The following is a 15,913-nucleotide window of genomic DNA, read 5'->3' on the forward strand; positions in this document are numbered from 1 at the left end:
CAGGCTCTGGTCATGCTTGAAGAGCAGTGTTCGTGTAGAAAGGGTGTTGGGGGTTGGTACTGTGTAGAGCAGAGGTTTCGGTCGAGCCTGAACTCCCAGTGGCTGAGGGCACACGCTGGCCATGGACCCCATCACACGCAGCGCAGTGGACTAAACAGGCTAGCCCAGCAGTCTTCAGGCTGGCGCTACACAAAGACTTCCCAAGGGTTCTTGGTCATGGTTTATTCAAAGACAGTTTCCAAATCTTGGCTTTCTTGCGTGGACTTGCAGTTGCTCATTTCCCTTTCCTACTTCTCCCCATCCTGGCATTACCCAGGGTGTAAAAAATCCCCAGGTGCCAAACAAGGACGCAATTTGAAATGCTGGCATCCCCAGAGTCTCCTTTACTTTCTATACTTAATAACTATCAAATTTTAGAATGTATTTAGTTGGCTTTGTGAACTAGTATTGTATTAATAACTCAAACCAGAAAAATATTTTCAATACCAGGAGCCTGTGGTCACAGGAAAATTAATTTTTTTTCAATGTGTACTATTTTTGTTCCATATATATAGAAGCTGTACAGGTAACCACAGTGAAGACCCTGTATGCCTCTAGGCCTATTGATGATGACAGTGCATGAGCGAGGATGGTCCACACCTAGGAGGTGCTCTCCCAGTATCCCGCTGGCCCATGATGTAATCTAGGATATGAATGTTTAGCAACAGGCTGGGGTGGCGGAGTTCTGATTTGTAGCGTTTGCCGGTTTCCATGTCTGATTTCAAGCTACCAGCCTGACGACATAAGACAGAGGTAGGAAGGGGCGCACACAACCAGATGGAGCAGCTCAGCACAGGGCTGTTCTAGTTCCCCACGGGGAGGTTGCAGGGAAACCCAGGCGCATGATGGTTTTCCACGTGTGGTTCGGGGACCAGCAATGTTTGCATCACTGGGAACCTATTAGAAATGCACATCCAGGCCCCCCGCCACAGACCTATAGAATCAAAAACTGGGGGTGGAGCCCAGCCATCAGTATTCTTAACAAGCCCCCCCCGCCCCGCCCCGGTGATTCTGATGGACACTAGATAAAGTTGAGACCCACTGACTACTGGTTTTTTATGCTGGCTGCGTTTAAGAATTACCTAGGTAGCTTCTGAAACCTGTTGGTACCTGGATCTCGCCCCAGACATTCTGATGTAATTGGTCTGGGGCCCGGGCATCAGTATTTATTCAAAGCTGTGTGTTGCTAAGATTCAGGGTCAAGAATCTTTCTTGCTAAGGGTCAAGAAACCCAAACCGTGGTTGGAGTCCCTTAAGGAAACGTGAATGCAAAGACCCTCAGAGCAGTTCACAGGAGTCTCAAGGTCTCAAAACTTAAGCCATTTGAATGACATTCTCTCTGGCCTACAACTGGCAGACAGACACTTAAGGCTACTGGTAGCGTGGAAGGAAAGAGGAATTGGCTGATGGGAGGAGTTCCCAAGCCTTGGGTTTTCTTTAGTTCCTCAACCCTGCTGGAAGGAAGAATTCACCTGCATGCCTTTCCTTTGTCCAATCCTGTCATGCCTTGAGGCCCTCCTCCCCACACCTAGATTTTGACCTTGCCTGGGAAAAAGCCCCTCTCTCTTTCAGATCATTATACAAAAGTCTCGAAGGAGGAGAGTAGAAAGGGATGCTGGGGACACTCCTTCAAGTTGGAGAGTCAAGACACTAACTAGAGTTGATGGACTGGAAGTAAAGGTGTTGTGAAGCCTCATGATGGAATCACCTGGAACTCTGAACACTCCGGGTGCCCAGCCCCACCCCAGCCAATCAAGTCAGAATCTCTGGAGGTGGGGACTGCCCACCGGTGCAAACACACTGGAAAACTGGCAATATTAAGTGAAACTGAGCATGTACATTCCCCACAATGCAGCGATTCCATTCCTGTATCCAGCCCCTGGAGAAGCCCTTGCACACGTTACTGGCAGACATCAGTGAGGATGTTCATGATAGCAGAAAACTGGAAACAGCCCAAAAATCCATCACCAGCTGACTGCATAAATAAATTGTGGTTTACTGGAACAGTGAGTACACAGCACTGAACCCGAACGAACCACAGCTACCCGTGTCTGCTTACCTTAGCTTACGGTATTGAAGAAAAAGATGCAAGGCACAGAATAATACATACAGTGTGACTCTATGTCTAGCAAATCTAAATGTAGAGGGTTGCATATAAAGATGAAGAGAATCTAAATAAAAGCAAGAGAACGATTATCACAGAAGTTAGGGTAAGTGGCTTCATGGTGGGAGGGGGAGCCTTAAAAGTGTTCACAGTGTTACACTTCCTTAACTGGTATGGTGGTTACCTGAGTGTTTGCTTTATAGCTATCTGTGTTTTATGGTCGCTATTATACGTTTATTTCATCTCCTCCCAAGAAAAGGTAAGAAGAAATAAAGATGGTTGTCTGTAACTTGAAACTACAAAGTCAACTAATTAAGGAACGGGAAAGAGCAATTTAACTCTTTTGGGAGGGGGGGGATGGGATTTAAGTGAGCTAATTCTCATCTGTCACATCAGGAAATCAGGAGATAGTGTCTAAACTTTTCCCTAACCCTAACCACCCAGAGGAACAGCTCAGAGCTCAAAGTGACTACCATAGAAGAGGGTGACAGGGATGACGTTCATTCATCCTCCTGTTTTATCCTATATACCCGTAACCACGGGAACCATGTACAAGGATTACTTTGCTAAAAATTAAGAAGCAGATAACGTCTCTCCTTAGTGGTTTTTCTCCTCCAGGTCTCGGTGGAACCTTGCACAGGCAGGTTATTCAGTAGAAGGAAGGAGCAAGGGAAGAGGCAGTGGAGGGGAGCAGGCAGTGAGATGAAAGACCCCAGTTTCCACCTTAGTTTGGAGACATCACTGTGGTTGGCTTCCAGCACCAACACACGGCTGCCTCCATGGCCCTATGCTGTCCTGGTACCCCTTGGCGGACTGGTGCGGAGCCAGTTACGGAAGACCTTGAGAGAGAGGAAGATCCCAGAGTGATGCACCAGCCCTCCAGCTTCAGTTAAAGGCAGCGTGACAAGAAAGGTCTTGCATACTAGTGAGACCCGCTTACGCTCTCCTCCTCTCCACTGCCCCCCGCGCTCTCCTGTGTCACTCAGTGACAGAGCTGAGAACCCCAGACATGGCTAGAGAAGCTGCCTAAGACATAGGGAGGAAATTCAGGGACCACAGCGTCATCCAGCTACTCATTCAGTGTTGCCCAGATGTGGCCTCGGCACAAAGGACCAGCTGGGGCAAAAATACAGATTCCTGGGCCCTGCCTCAAACCTTGATAATCAGAATCTCGATGAGTGAGTGGGAATCAGCACCCACCACCTCTGCGCTTTGAGTGATCCTTCCGATGTGACAAGTTTGGGAAAGAGCGCTCTATCACTCAGCTGTCACTCAGTGCCTGTTTCCTGAGGGCCCACTTCTGAGCGGGGCCCTGCCTCCTGAGGGCCCGGGAGGGGCGAGACACGCAAAGTGCTCAGCACTGAGTCTGATCCAGAGAAGCACACACTACATATTAGCTATTACTATTTTCAGGGCACAGTCTTTGACCTCAAGAAGCTCACAGAGGGGGAGGCAGGAAAATTAACAGGGAATTAGAGATGCTTACGCACCAAAGAGAGAAGCTGCTTCAGTAAATGTGACTCCATCACACAGATGGGTCCTGGGGTTACAAAGAGACTGGCTCACACCCTCAAGTCAGACAGATAGATAGATATTGCTTAAAATATATTTTTATCCAATTAGCACCCAGTTTTTAGGATTCCGGGTAAAAAGACAACACTTCTATGGTACTTATTGGGCGCTTCGCGCATATGAAGTGGCAGTGAGGTGCGTGCTGTTATTTTCCCCGATGACCGTACAGATGAGGAGACAGGCACGCAGGTTAGGTAAGGAGCCTGGGGTCACACTGTGGGCTGTCCGGCTCCTGCACTCATGCCCTTAACCTCCACAGGGTCGCGGTCTCTCTCCCCAGGGAGATGAAGATTTCTGTAATGAAGATGCAACAAAAGGTGCTGCTCCCACATCTCTTCCCACAGAGACAGTTTAGGAACGACCAAAACGCCCAACACCTGTGGGATGAGTAGATCCCTGATAATTTATAAACTTGATAAAATAGGATGAAACCATTCAAAATGTGCTCTTGCAAAGTTTGAAGGAACAAGGAGTCCTGCCAAGAGCAAACGACAGTGGAATTTACAAAATTCCTATAAATTTTGATGATGCAAATTTTAAATTGCTCCATTCCAAAAGTGAACAATGTCTCCAAGGGGGACACTGTGGCTTCTGTCTGGTGGTGTTGAAAGCCAACAAAGCTGATGGCTCCAAAGGTAAAGTGGAAGCCAGGTTCTTTCACTCAGTCATCTCTGCCCTTGTTTTCCCTCTTGCTTTTCTGAAAAAAAAGTTTATTTTTCTCGAAAACAAGTGATTCCCATTTTATGTTTAGTCCTGAGTGAGATGTTCATAATACATCCTTTAAATGTGACTACCCTGTAAAAAATAAAATTACACTCACAACTAAGTGGTGGCCCAGCATTTCAACTCTTAAAAAAACTAAATATAGATAAAACGATTAAAAAGAAATGGGTGAATTTTTGTTTTCCCAAATGTCTACCGTCCACGTGCATCGCTATACCATTGGGGAAAACTTTCTAAAAGAATTACCAGAAAATATACCAGACAGAAGATAAACAGACTGTCAGGGCATCAACGTGTACACGGTGTTACTGCGGTCAGGCAGACCGCAGAGGTGGGGAGAGGCAGGGAGGAGGAGAGGTCGGGAGCTGGGGAGTCCCAGGGGAGCTGGCCTCCCAGTATCAGCAGACCCACTGTTGGGAGACCCCAGGGAGAGATCCACTCAAGGGTGAAGTTGCCTTAGTAGAGGTGACCACTGAAAAAATATTAATGAAATGTATGCTAGGAATAGTTTCTGATTGGGGAATTGGTAGAAAAGTAATGTTTCCCCCTCAGTTTGCTTGCTCACAGAAGGGTAGCCTTTGGTGTCAAGCAGACCCAGTGTTCAAATCCTGGCTCTGCCATCTGCTAGCTGGGTGACCCCAGCCCCAACCCCATTTCCTCGTTTGAACTAAGTAAAATAATCTCGACCTCACGGAGTCCTTATGAGATTAGGGAGATAATGTACCGAATGTGCCCAGTGCAGGGACTGGTACGTTGTAGGTATTCAACAAATGTGACTTCTTTTCCCCTGAGTGGCCTGTAGAAATACAGGCTGAAATGCGGCTAAAGAGTTCACTTAGCATCTTTTAAAACTTATAACATGCCACTCATCATCTGAACGTTAGTTAGTTATCTTGCAAGCTCAGCTATCAAACATGGCCAAGGATCTGAAAGTAAGCAGAAGAAGCCAGTGTAGATGTTTTGGAATGTGTGCCCCAAACTCTGCTGTTTTAGTTGCAGGAGTGTCTCTGAGACCTCTCTCGGAGCGTGTGTGTCCATCCTTAAAGCGTAATTCGGGCAAGCTGAGCTACCAGATTTCCTCAGAGCATAACTGAGTTTAGAAATGAATTTGTGTCCCAATGGCTGGTAAGCACCTAAAAAGGTGTGCATCAAAGAAATTAAAGCCACAGTGAGACAGCCACTACACACCCACCAGGATGATTACAATGAAAAAGACTCATCATACTAAGTGTCGGTGAGGATGCAGGACAACTTAATGCTCAGGCATCGCTAGTGGGGATGGGAAACAGTGCCAACACTTTAGCAAATGATTTGGCAGGATCTTGCCAAATTAAGTATTATGTATATACTCTCAGGCCCATCAGTTCCACTCCTGGCTAATCCTCAAATGAAGTGAGTTTACATCCACCAAAAAACATATACAAGAATGTTCATAAAAACTGGATACAACCCAAGTGTCCATCAATAAGAGGTATACACATTGTGATACTATTCACAGGAAAGCATACTACACATCAGTGAAAAAGAGGAAACTACTGCTGCCCTCAACAGTTTGGTTGACTCTCCCAGATGTAACAGCCAGCAAAAGAAGCCAGGCACAGAGTCCATACTCTTTCCATTTATGTGAAGTTTGAGAATAAGCAAAACTATTCTGTGGTGACCCTTCTTCATCCTGATCCAGGTGCTGGTTACGTGGTGTGTGCATACAGAGAAGTTCACTGTGCTGCACACTTAGGACTAGGGCACCCTGCTGTCTGTGAGTTTGACCTCAACAAAAAATTAAATTAAATTAAATTAAATAAATAAAATAAAATAGGAAAATGGGGAGGAAGAGAATAGGCATCAAAATCTGAGGACGTTTTCATTCAGATCCAGGGCAGAGTCTAAGGTGCCTGACAGTCCCTGAGGGCTCCACACTTGAAACAGATTAGTAACCGTATCACACTATTAAGTAGAAAATTTGCATTTACTGAATGCTAGACATTATGTTCAGGGCTTTACACAAATTTATCATCTTGTTTAATCACCCCAGCCACTCTGGGAGGTAGATGCTATCATTATTCCCATTTACCAATGAGAAAATTAAGGCTCAGAGACACTAAGCAACTTGCCCAAGGTCACAGAGCTAAATAAATGGCCCTGCCAGAACTCTAAGCCTGGTCTGAGTCCAAAATCCATGGTCTTAACCATCATGTCATACTAATGCAGAGTATGAATTGGGGTCCCTTATCACCACCCAGAATAATCCAACAGAGCTTAAAGTCAGGTTGTATACTTTCCAATTAGGAGGTAGGGGAGTGTACAATATATATTACCAAGGTTTTTTTTTTTTTTTTCTGTTTTTACTGGACTGAATTTTTAAAATAAGATTATTTTTCAATTATAAAATCTGTTCATAGTCATTATAGAAAATCTGAAGAATATAGAAAAAAAATATGAAAAAAACCCTCCACGTCCCCACTGGAAGAATATGTCATGGAAGATTTTCTTTCTAAAAAGAAAGAAATGTTGACGTGTAGAGGGTAATGTCAATAGTCTGGTATGTTTACCCCCCTTTCTTAACTGTGCCAGATGTTGGGCTGTGTTATTTTGAGGAAAGTTGAGCCAACTTGGAAGCCACAAGGCACTGGGGCAGATGTGACAGTCTTGAACGTGCAGTAATTACTGTTGTTGACTTCTAAACAATGTAAACTCAGGGCGAAGTCTCCTGGAAGGCAGCATTTTAAATGGAAACATTTGGTGCTGGAAGTGACAACAATAGTTATATTAAAACAGAATCTCAACATCAAGTTTTGACCCTGGAAAGGATCTTGATTTCTGGAAAGAGAGACATTTAATAAAAGCCATGTTTTTCACAGATGAGGGAAACTGACGCTCCAACAGGGGAAGAAATGGGGCCATTGGAGCACAGCTTAGTTGCTCAGGGCACACCTTCTGGAGCCAGGCGACTTGGCTTTTACCATCATTTACCAACTGGGTGACCTGAGCAAGTCTCTTAACCTCTTTGAAGCCTCAGCTCCCTCACCCATAAAATGGGGACAGTAAGACCTTCCTCTCAGGAGACTGCGAGTGTGAAATGAGATGGTACCCATTGCCTGGCACATGGTAAATGCTCAATAAAATTATTTCTTAATTATATAGGCAATGCAGTGGCTGTAGAAAAGCTGGAAAATATGCTTTTTTAAAACAAATTTTCTTTAAATTATGTAAGTGAGCTTACGTCATACTCATGTGTTTATACATCTATTAGTATTTTCTTTTTACATCTGAATTTACAAGGGTAGCTCCATTTCGCGTTAGCATCAAGATTGGAGATTTAGCACAGCAGCTTAAATAGCCACCATCTAGTAGGCTGTCCTCTAAATTCTGCGTCTTCAAAAGCCTAGGGAGTCAGGGGTGTGAATGAACACAGAAGAACCCTGTCAGCCGTGTCTTATGACTTTTTTATTTATCTCCGCATTCTCAGCTGCTGCTGCCAAGACTGAACCTTTAGAAATATCCCAGGCATTTTGAATGAACTCGGGTTATAAACAGTTCTCATCCAGTTCAGACTGGCAGAAGCCCTGTATATTGAATGCTGCCTTTAAGTGAAATGGAAACAGATCCTCCAGTTTATTTTTATATAGCTCCTCTGTGAGTGTAACAAGCTAATAATTAATTGAGAAACTATTTCAATCTGTAACTAGGGACTGGGGCAGTATTCACTCATTATCTTGGTAGTTGGTCCAGAACGCGAGGCAGACAGGGGTCCAGTCAAGAAACCCCGATGACGAAGCCAACTTTATCAAACCTTAAAAGAAGGAGATGGGAAGTAACATTCCAAGAGTTTCAACTACAGAGTTCTTTCTAATAGGAAGCCCACTGGTGTACTGAAAAGAAAATTTGAATTTTTCAAGCCCTGACATTGGTGAGAAACTTACTGACCCCCAAACAAAACTACTTCTTAGAAAGGATCACTCATATCATCTAGTCATTTTTACCCTCTAAATGTCTCCTAAACCCATCCACTTCTGTCCAGTTCCACTGCTACCAGGTCATCGGATCCATCTCCCACCTGCAGCCATGCTCATCTTTCTATAAAGCCCATCTGATGATGCCACTGCCCTGCTAAAGCCCTTTAAAGGCTCCCTGCTGCCCTCAGGATCAAGCCCAAAGTCCCCCGAGGCCACTGCTCCCTCCCAGCTCCCCGGTGCCTCACACCCTGCTCTCATCGCTCAGGCCTTCTTTCAGTCCCCCTTCCAGGCTCAGGGTCTTTGCCTCCATCCTTCCCTCATCCAAAAGCCCTCCCTGCCATTCACATCTAGTTAATTTCTAGGGGAACCTATTCAAACCCCCTGCTGAAGTCTCTCGAGGCAGCCTGAACTTCTTCAGAGCACTCGTCACAGTCTGTAATCGTGGATTCACGTGATTATTGGAATAGTGTCTGGCTTCCCCACTAGGCTTGAGTTTCGAGTAGAACAACATGTTGGCTTATGTTCTCCACTGAACCTCCAGCATCTGGCAGGTCCAGTCCTGCGCCCACAGCAGGCGCTCGATCAATCTTGGCTGAACCAACGAATGAAACCCTACTCTAGCTTCCTTTGGAAGCCCCCAGGCCTTTCTCTCTCAGACTCCAGACTGTCAAAAGGACACACATCTTTTCCAGCAATATAAAGGATTCTCCAAGTCAGTGGGGATGCCCAGACTTTAGTATCGGAGAGGCAAGTATTTGCATCCAGTCTCTAGCACTTACTACCAGCATGCCCTTGGCCTAGTCGCTAACCCTCTCAAAGCTTGTTCCCTCACCTATAAAACTGGGCTCCTTGCGGATCTTATTGCACAGGGCAATCTTGATATTTAAATACATTAACTGAGATCACATACACAAATCCGCCAGAAGAGCGCCTGGCACACAGCAGATGCAACAGGTGCTTAATAAATGGCGGTCCTCGTCAGGGTTCAAACCGCTGTTTGCCTCGTTTCCTAGGCAAAATATAACAAAATATAACTTGGGGTCTGACGCCTTCCTTCTTGCCTTCCTTTGCCAGCACCTATTGTGTTTGTTGACTCAAAGACCGAAAATGACGAACGTGCCAGACACAGCCATGCTCTCTTGGAGATAATATATGTTTGAATTGAAAGATAAGTGTTTTCAATATGCAAACAATATCTTCAAGAGTTACATGAATTGGGTTAAACCCTCTCACAGCCATTGCTGGGAAACGATCCTAAGACACTGATATTAGAAACAAACAAATATTTAGGAATATGGACATTTATTTGGTGCATGATATCGAAACACTTCTCTTTGGCTGATGTGAGAAAACATTTAATGTCTACTCATTCTGACCGCAATTCCCAGGCTGATAGGAAAGACATGAACGTCACCTCACCATTTCCTCACAGGTAGACCGCTCCATTTCCGCTGCCTGTTGCAACTTTAATATAGCTAGCAACAATAACAACAACAATGATGAAAATAATAATAATCATTATAAGTACTATTTATTGAGTTCTTACAATATGTCAGGTGTTGTACAAGGTCATATATCCCTACGTTGTCTTTAACCTTCAAAACGAGTCTCTGAAGGTATTATTATCTCCAATTTTCAGATGAGACCACTGAGGCTCTGAAAGGTAAGTGACTTTTCTAAGATGCAAATGTGGGATTTGACACCTCATTTGCCTGTCCCTATTCTACTGCTCCTCAGGAAATCATCTAAAAGTTTGAATTAAAAGAGTGACGTTTTCAATATGTAAAAATATCTTCAATAGCTGCACAAATGAAATTAAATTCTCTTAGGAATGAAGGCAGCCATGGCAGCAATATTTATAATGGTGAAACTTAGAAAGAAGTTACCAATAAGAAAAAAATTATGTAGCTCATCATGTAAAATAAGTTTATAATATACGGGGATATGTTTACCATGTAAAGCTAGGTGAAAAAAGCAAGGATACATGAAAATAACTGCTATGAAGTATGATCTCTCCAGTGTAAACTTAAAGATAGAGATCCATTTTCAGAAAGATTGACATGAAAGATGACAACTGGAAGTTCAAGGGACCCAGGATAGCCAAAACTGTCTTGAAAAAAGAGAACAAAGTTGGAGGACTCACACTTTCCCATTTAAAAACTTACTAAAAGCAACGGTAATTGAGACTGGGTGGTACTGGCATAAGGTTAAGTATATAAATCAATGGAATAGACCTGAAAATCCAGAAGTGAACACTTACTTATTAAATTTATGTATTTATTTATTACATTTATGGTCAACTGATTTTCACCAAGGGTGCCAAGACCATTCAATGGGGGAAAGAATAGTCTCTTCAACGTATGCTGCAGGACAACTGGACATCCACAGGCAAAAGAATAAAGGTGGACCCTTAACTTACACCACATACACAGAGTAACTCAGAATGGGTCAAGGACCTAAATAAAATCCCTAACACCATAAAGCTCTTGAAAAAAAGTGAGTGGAAAAAAGTGGTTTAGACATGGTCCATGGTCCAATAGATTAGACAGTGATTTCTTAGATATGACACCAAAAGCACAAGGAACAAATGAAAAAATAAAGTGGACATCAACAAAATTTAAAACTTTCATGCTTCAAAATACACCACTTTCAAGAAAGTTAACAGACAACCCATGCAACTGCAAAACATATCTCTGATTAGAGACTTGTGTCTAAAATACATTTTAAAAAATCCTTACTACTCAATAAAAGACAGACAATCCAATTTAAAAAGGCAGAGGAGGGCTTCCCTGGTGGTGCAGTGGTTGAGAGTCCGCCTGCCGATGCAAGGGACACGGGTTTGTGCCCCGGTCCAGGAAGATCCCACATGCCGCGGAGCGGCTGGGCCCGTGAGCCATGGCCGCTGAGCCTGCGCGTCCAGAGCCTGTGCTCCGCAACAGGAGAGGCCACAGCAGTGAGAGGCCCACGTACCGCAAAAAAAAAAAAAAAAAAGGCAGAGGATCTGAGTAGACATTTCTCCAAAGAAGTTATACAAACGGCCAATAAGCACCTGATAAGATACTCAACATCATTAGGCATTAGGGAAACATAAATCAAACCACACTGAGATACCACTTAACATCCACAAAGATGGCTATAGTCCAACAGACAGATAGTAAGTGCTGGTGAGGACGTGTAAGAACTGGAACCCTCATCCACTGCTGGTGGGAATGTAAAATGGCGCAACCACTCTGAAAACAGTGTGGCAGTTCCTCAACCAACTGAACCTACAGTTACCATATAACCCAGGAATTCCGCTCCTTACTGTATATACCCAAGAGAAATGAAAACATGTGTCCACACAAAATATTGCACATGAATGTTCATAGTGGCATTATTCATAATAGCCAAAATGTGAAAACTCAGATGTCCATCAACCGATGAATAGATGCATAGATGTGATACATCCATACAATGGAATATTATCTGGCCATGAGTTGTATCCCCCTCAAATCCATATGTTGAAGCCTTAAATCCGCACATGTGACTGTACTGGAGATGGGACCTTTAAGGAGGTGATTAAAGTTAAATGAGGTCATAAGAGTAGAGCCCTGATCTGATAGAACGGGTACCCTTATAAGAAGAGGAGGAGATACAAGAACACTCCCTCCACTATGTGGGGACACAGCTAGAAGGCAGCTTCTGCAAACCAGGAGGAGAGCTCTCACCAGACCCAACCATGCTGGCACCTTGATCTTGGAAATCCAGACTCCAGACTGTGGGGAAAAAAATGTCTGTTGTTTAAGTCACCCAGTCTACGGTATTTTGTTATGGCAGCCGAGTAATACAAGTCATAAAAAGAAATGATGTATTAATATGTGCTGCAACATGGATGAAGCTTGAAAACACTGTGCAAAGTGAAGATGCCAGTCACAAAGGCAAATCTATAGAGATTGAAAGTCCATTAGTGGTTGTCTGGGAATGGAAAGAATGGGAGTCTTGCGGGCTTATAGCTAACGGGAGTAGGGTTTCTTCTGGGGGTGATGAAGATGTGCTAAAATTGATTGTAGTAATGGTGGCAAATTCTTGGACTATACTAAAAGTCACTAAATTGTATGATATATGAATTATATCTAAATAAAGATTTTTTTGTTTTTTTTTTTTGCAGTACGCGGGCCTCTCACTGTTGTAGTCTCTCCCGTTGCGGAGCACAGGCTCCGGACACGCAGACCCAGCGGCCATGGCCCACGGGCCCAGCCGCTCCGCAGCATGTGGGATCCTCCCGGACCGGGGCACGAACCCACGTCCCCTGCATCGGCAGGCGTACTCTCAACCACCACGCCACCAGGGAAGCCCAAAATAAAGTTATTTTTAAAAAAGAAAGATGACATTTTTATAGCAGTTATCTCTGGATGGTGAGACTTAGAATTATCTACTTTTTTGTTCAATTTTCCACAAAGGGCAAGTATTACTTTTCTAATCGGTTAAGAAGAAAGTTATTTTTAAAAATTCTGTTAAAACAAGTGCCAGCAGTATTCTCCTTTTCTACAAAGCTGATAAAGCTCACATCTCCTCAAGAGTCGAATACACACTAATGACAACTCCTCCGGGCCGGGCTTCTCAGTGTTTCATGTTCTCTCATGTACATTATCTCATGTGAGATTCACAACCTCTTTGTGCTGTAAACAAGGCAAATACCTGTTTTCTTCCTGAATGTATTTATATCCTGCTTCCTCCCTAAAAGGATTTCGGATAATTTACAAAAAATATATAGTTAATAAAAATAGAAAAAAGAAAACCAAGTCTGAAGAGAAATGGAGAATTTAGATATGCTAACCAAGAAGAGTCAGTAAGTTGCTATAAATGAGGTTTAAATTGAACTCTGAGCTTCCTGGCAGACTAGGCAAAAAGGAGAAGTTAGGGAAGAAGCAAACCATTTCCCCAAGGGGAGCTACATTTTTTCTTGGCACCGTTTGCTGGAAACATTTCTCATATGGGGATTTATTTTTGTAAAAAGATCTAATGGACCATGATCCAGGAATTCTATTCCTAGGTGTACACTCAAGAGATACTCTTAGATATCCACCAGGAATGCTCATAGCAGTTTTATTCATAATAACTAAAAACTGTAAACAACTCAAATATCCATCAAGAGTAGAGTGATAAACAACTGTAGTATATTCATACAAAGGAATACTATACCACCAGTGGAAAAGAACAAATTACTGATACAACCAAGATGGCTGAATCACATAACATGTGGAGTGAGCAAGCCAGATATAAAAGACTTTTATTTAAATGATGATCAAAAAACAGGTAAAACTAGTCGAGGATGATAGAAACCAAAACAGTGATTACCTGGGGGGCAGGGGGTGAGAGGTCAGGAAGATGAGGTAGGCGGGGTGGATTGATTGGGATGGGGCATGGCGGAGCCTTCAGGAATAATGGAATCTTGACCTATCTTGACCTAAAGCTGGTTGGTACATGGGGAAGATGTCTATTCAGATCCTCTGTCCATTTTTAAATGTTTGGGGGTTTTTTTGATGTCGAGTTGTATGAGTTCTTTGTATACTTTGGATATTAACCCCTTATCAGATATATCATTTGCAAATATCTTCTCCAATTCAGTAGGCGGCCTTTTCGTTTTATTGATAGTTTTCTTCTCTGTGCAAAAGCTTTTTAGTTTGATGTGGTCCCATTTGTTTATTTTTGCTTTTATTTCCCTTGCCTGAAGAGACATATCCAAAAAAAATCGCTAAGACTGATGTCAAAGAACGTACTGCCTATGTTTTCTTCTAGGAGTTTTATGGTTCCAGGTCTTACATTTAAAAGAATAAAACTGGACTACTTTCTCACACCATATAGAAAAGTAAATTCAAAATGGATTAAAGACTTAAATGTAAGAACTGAGATTTTTTCATTTTTAAAAATGCATGTGGCAACCCACTAATTGTTTTCACCATCCACAGTGGGAAAAACACTGCTCTAACATGATTCATAAATTGTACGATTTACAATAGTAATTGATCATTATTGAATCCCTACTGTCTGTGAGTATTGGACTAAACGTGTTACACGCACTGTCTCATATGGGTTTCTCTAGGATCCAGTGAGGGGAATACTTTTATAATTTCTATTGTACTGATGAAGAAATGGAAGGTCGGAGAGGTTAAGTAACTGTCTCAAGGTCACACAGCCAGTGAGAATTTATAGGTGAGCATTAGCTCAAGTCTATTTAACTCAAATAACCTTGCCTCTCAGTTGGGCTTTTAGGAGGGTGTTAATTTCATTTTAAAGTTAGAAGATGGAAGATCAGGAAGGTTAAGTGCTTTGCTCAAAGATACACAGCTAGGAAGCTTCCAATTAGGGTTTGAATATAAATCTTGGGACTCCAGGCCCAGTACTCTTGCTGCCGCTATTAGCGGCTCACTTGGACAGCTTCAAAGGTCACTCTGAAACCTCTTAAATGACAAGCCTTCAGATGCCACGAAAAGCAAATGAGGGCAACTCCAAGACACATGGTGAAAGTAGAGCACATACAACAGACTCAGTCTCCTCTACCTCCCTCCTGCTCACGGGATAAAATAAAGCACTTTTTAAAAAGTCTTTCTATACACCAAAGTATTATCAGTGACAGCATGGTGGATACCCTTTTTTTATCTCTTGATACTTTTCTGTATTTTGCAAAATGAGAATGTATTACTTTGATAAAGGGACGGTTTTTAAGTTATTCTAAAAGGAATCAGTCTGTCCTTCTTAACATCTAGCCTCCATAGCTCTATACCTCTAAAATTTTCCATGTCCTGGACTAATGAGAGACAAATCTGAAAATTGGCAAGAGACTTTAGCTGCTCAGATCCTAAATTCAGATCCTCACGGTGAATACCATGCATCAACAGGGTTGGACTGGCACTTATAGAGAGAAGGCGGGACAATTAGATGGGTAGGACCATTGCCCTTTAAACCAGGTTAACAGGCGTAAAGGAACATGTGCTTCACGCTCTCAGCAACTTAATCAGAGGTTGGGTCCTGATGGATTTCGCATGAAACAAAACACCAACAGATTTCTCTGGAGCTTAACTCCATAAATAACATCTGTGCATTGCGGCATCGGAAGTGGGGAAGAGGAAGGACTCCCAAGCTGCCCAGTCTGCTACTTCCTTGCTGGGTGGCCCTGGGTACATTGTTCAACCTCTCTGTGCCTCAGTTTCTTCATCTATAAAATGGAGACCATACAGTACCTACTTCAAAGGGCTGCTGAGAAGACTGAGTTCCTACTAAAGATGTGCTTGGAACATTGCTTGCTTCATAGTAAGCACACAGGAATGTGAACAGTCCTTTTTATTATTTTAGAAAAGATGGATAATATATTTCCTTTTATTTATCTGGTTGGTTGCTTGGAAACAGTTCTGTTTACCTTAGATTGACTTTGTCCATAGGGTGTTTACCAAGCTGGATGATTTGGGAAGGGTATTGTGTAACACAGATTCAGTCATTTAATCAACAAATGTTTCTTGAACATCTACCACATACATGCCGGGCA

The 15,913-nt window shown here is 42.9% G+C and overlaps 1 protein-coding gene across 2 annotated transcripts in view; it reads right to left on the minus strand.

The window, feature by feature from the left end:
* Window positions 1-15,913, minus strand: part of IQCK (IQ motif containing K) — a 144,870-nt gene that overhangs the window by 20,156 nt on the left and 108,801 nt on the right. The gene's annotated exons all lie outside the window — the stretch shown is intronic.

The sequence above is a fragment of the Globicephala melas genome, chromosome 15 (genome assembly GCF_963455315.2).
Source record: "Globicephala melas chromosome 15, mGloMel1.2, whole genome shotgun sequence".
NCBI lineage: Eukaryota > Metazoa > Chordata > Mammalia > Artiodactyla > Delphinidae > Globicephala > Globicephala melas.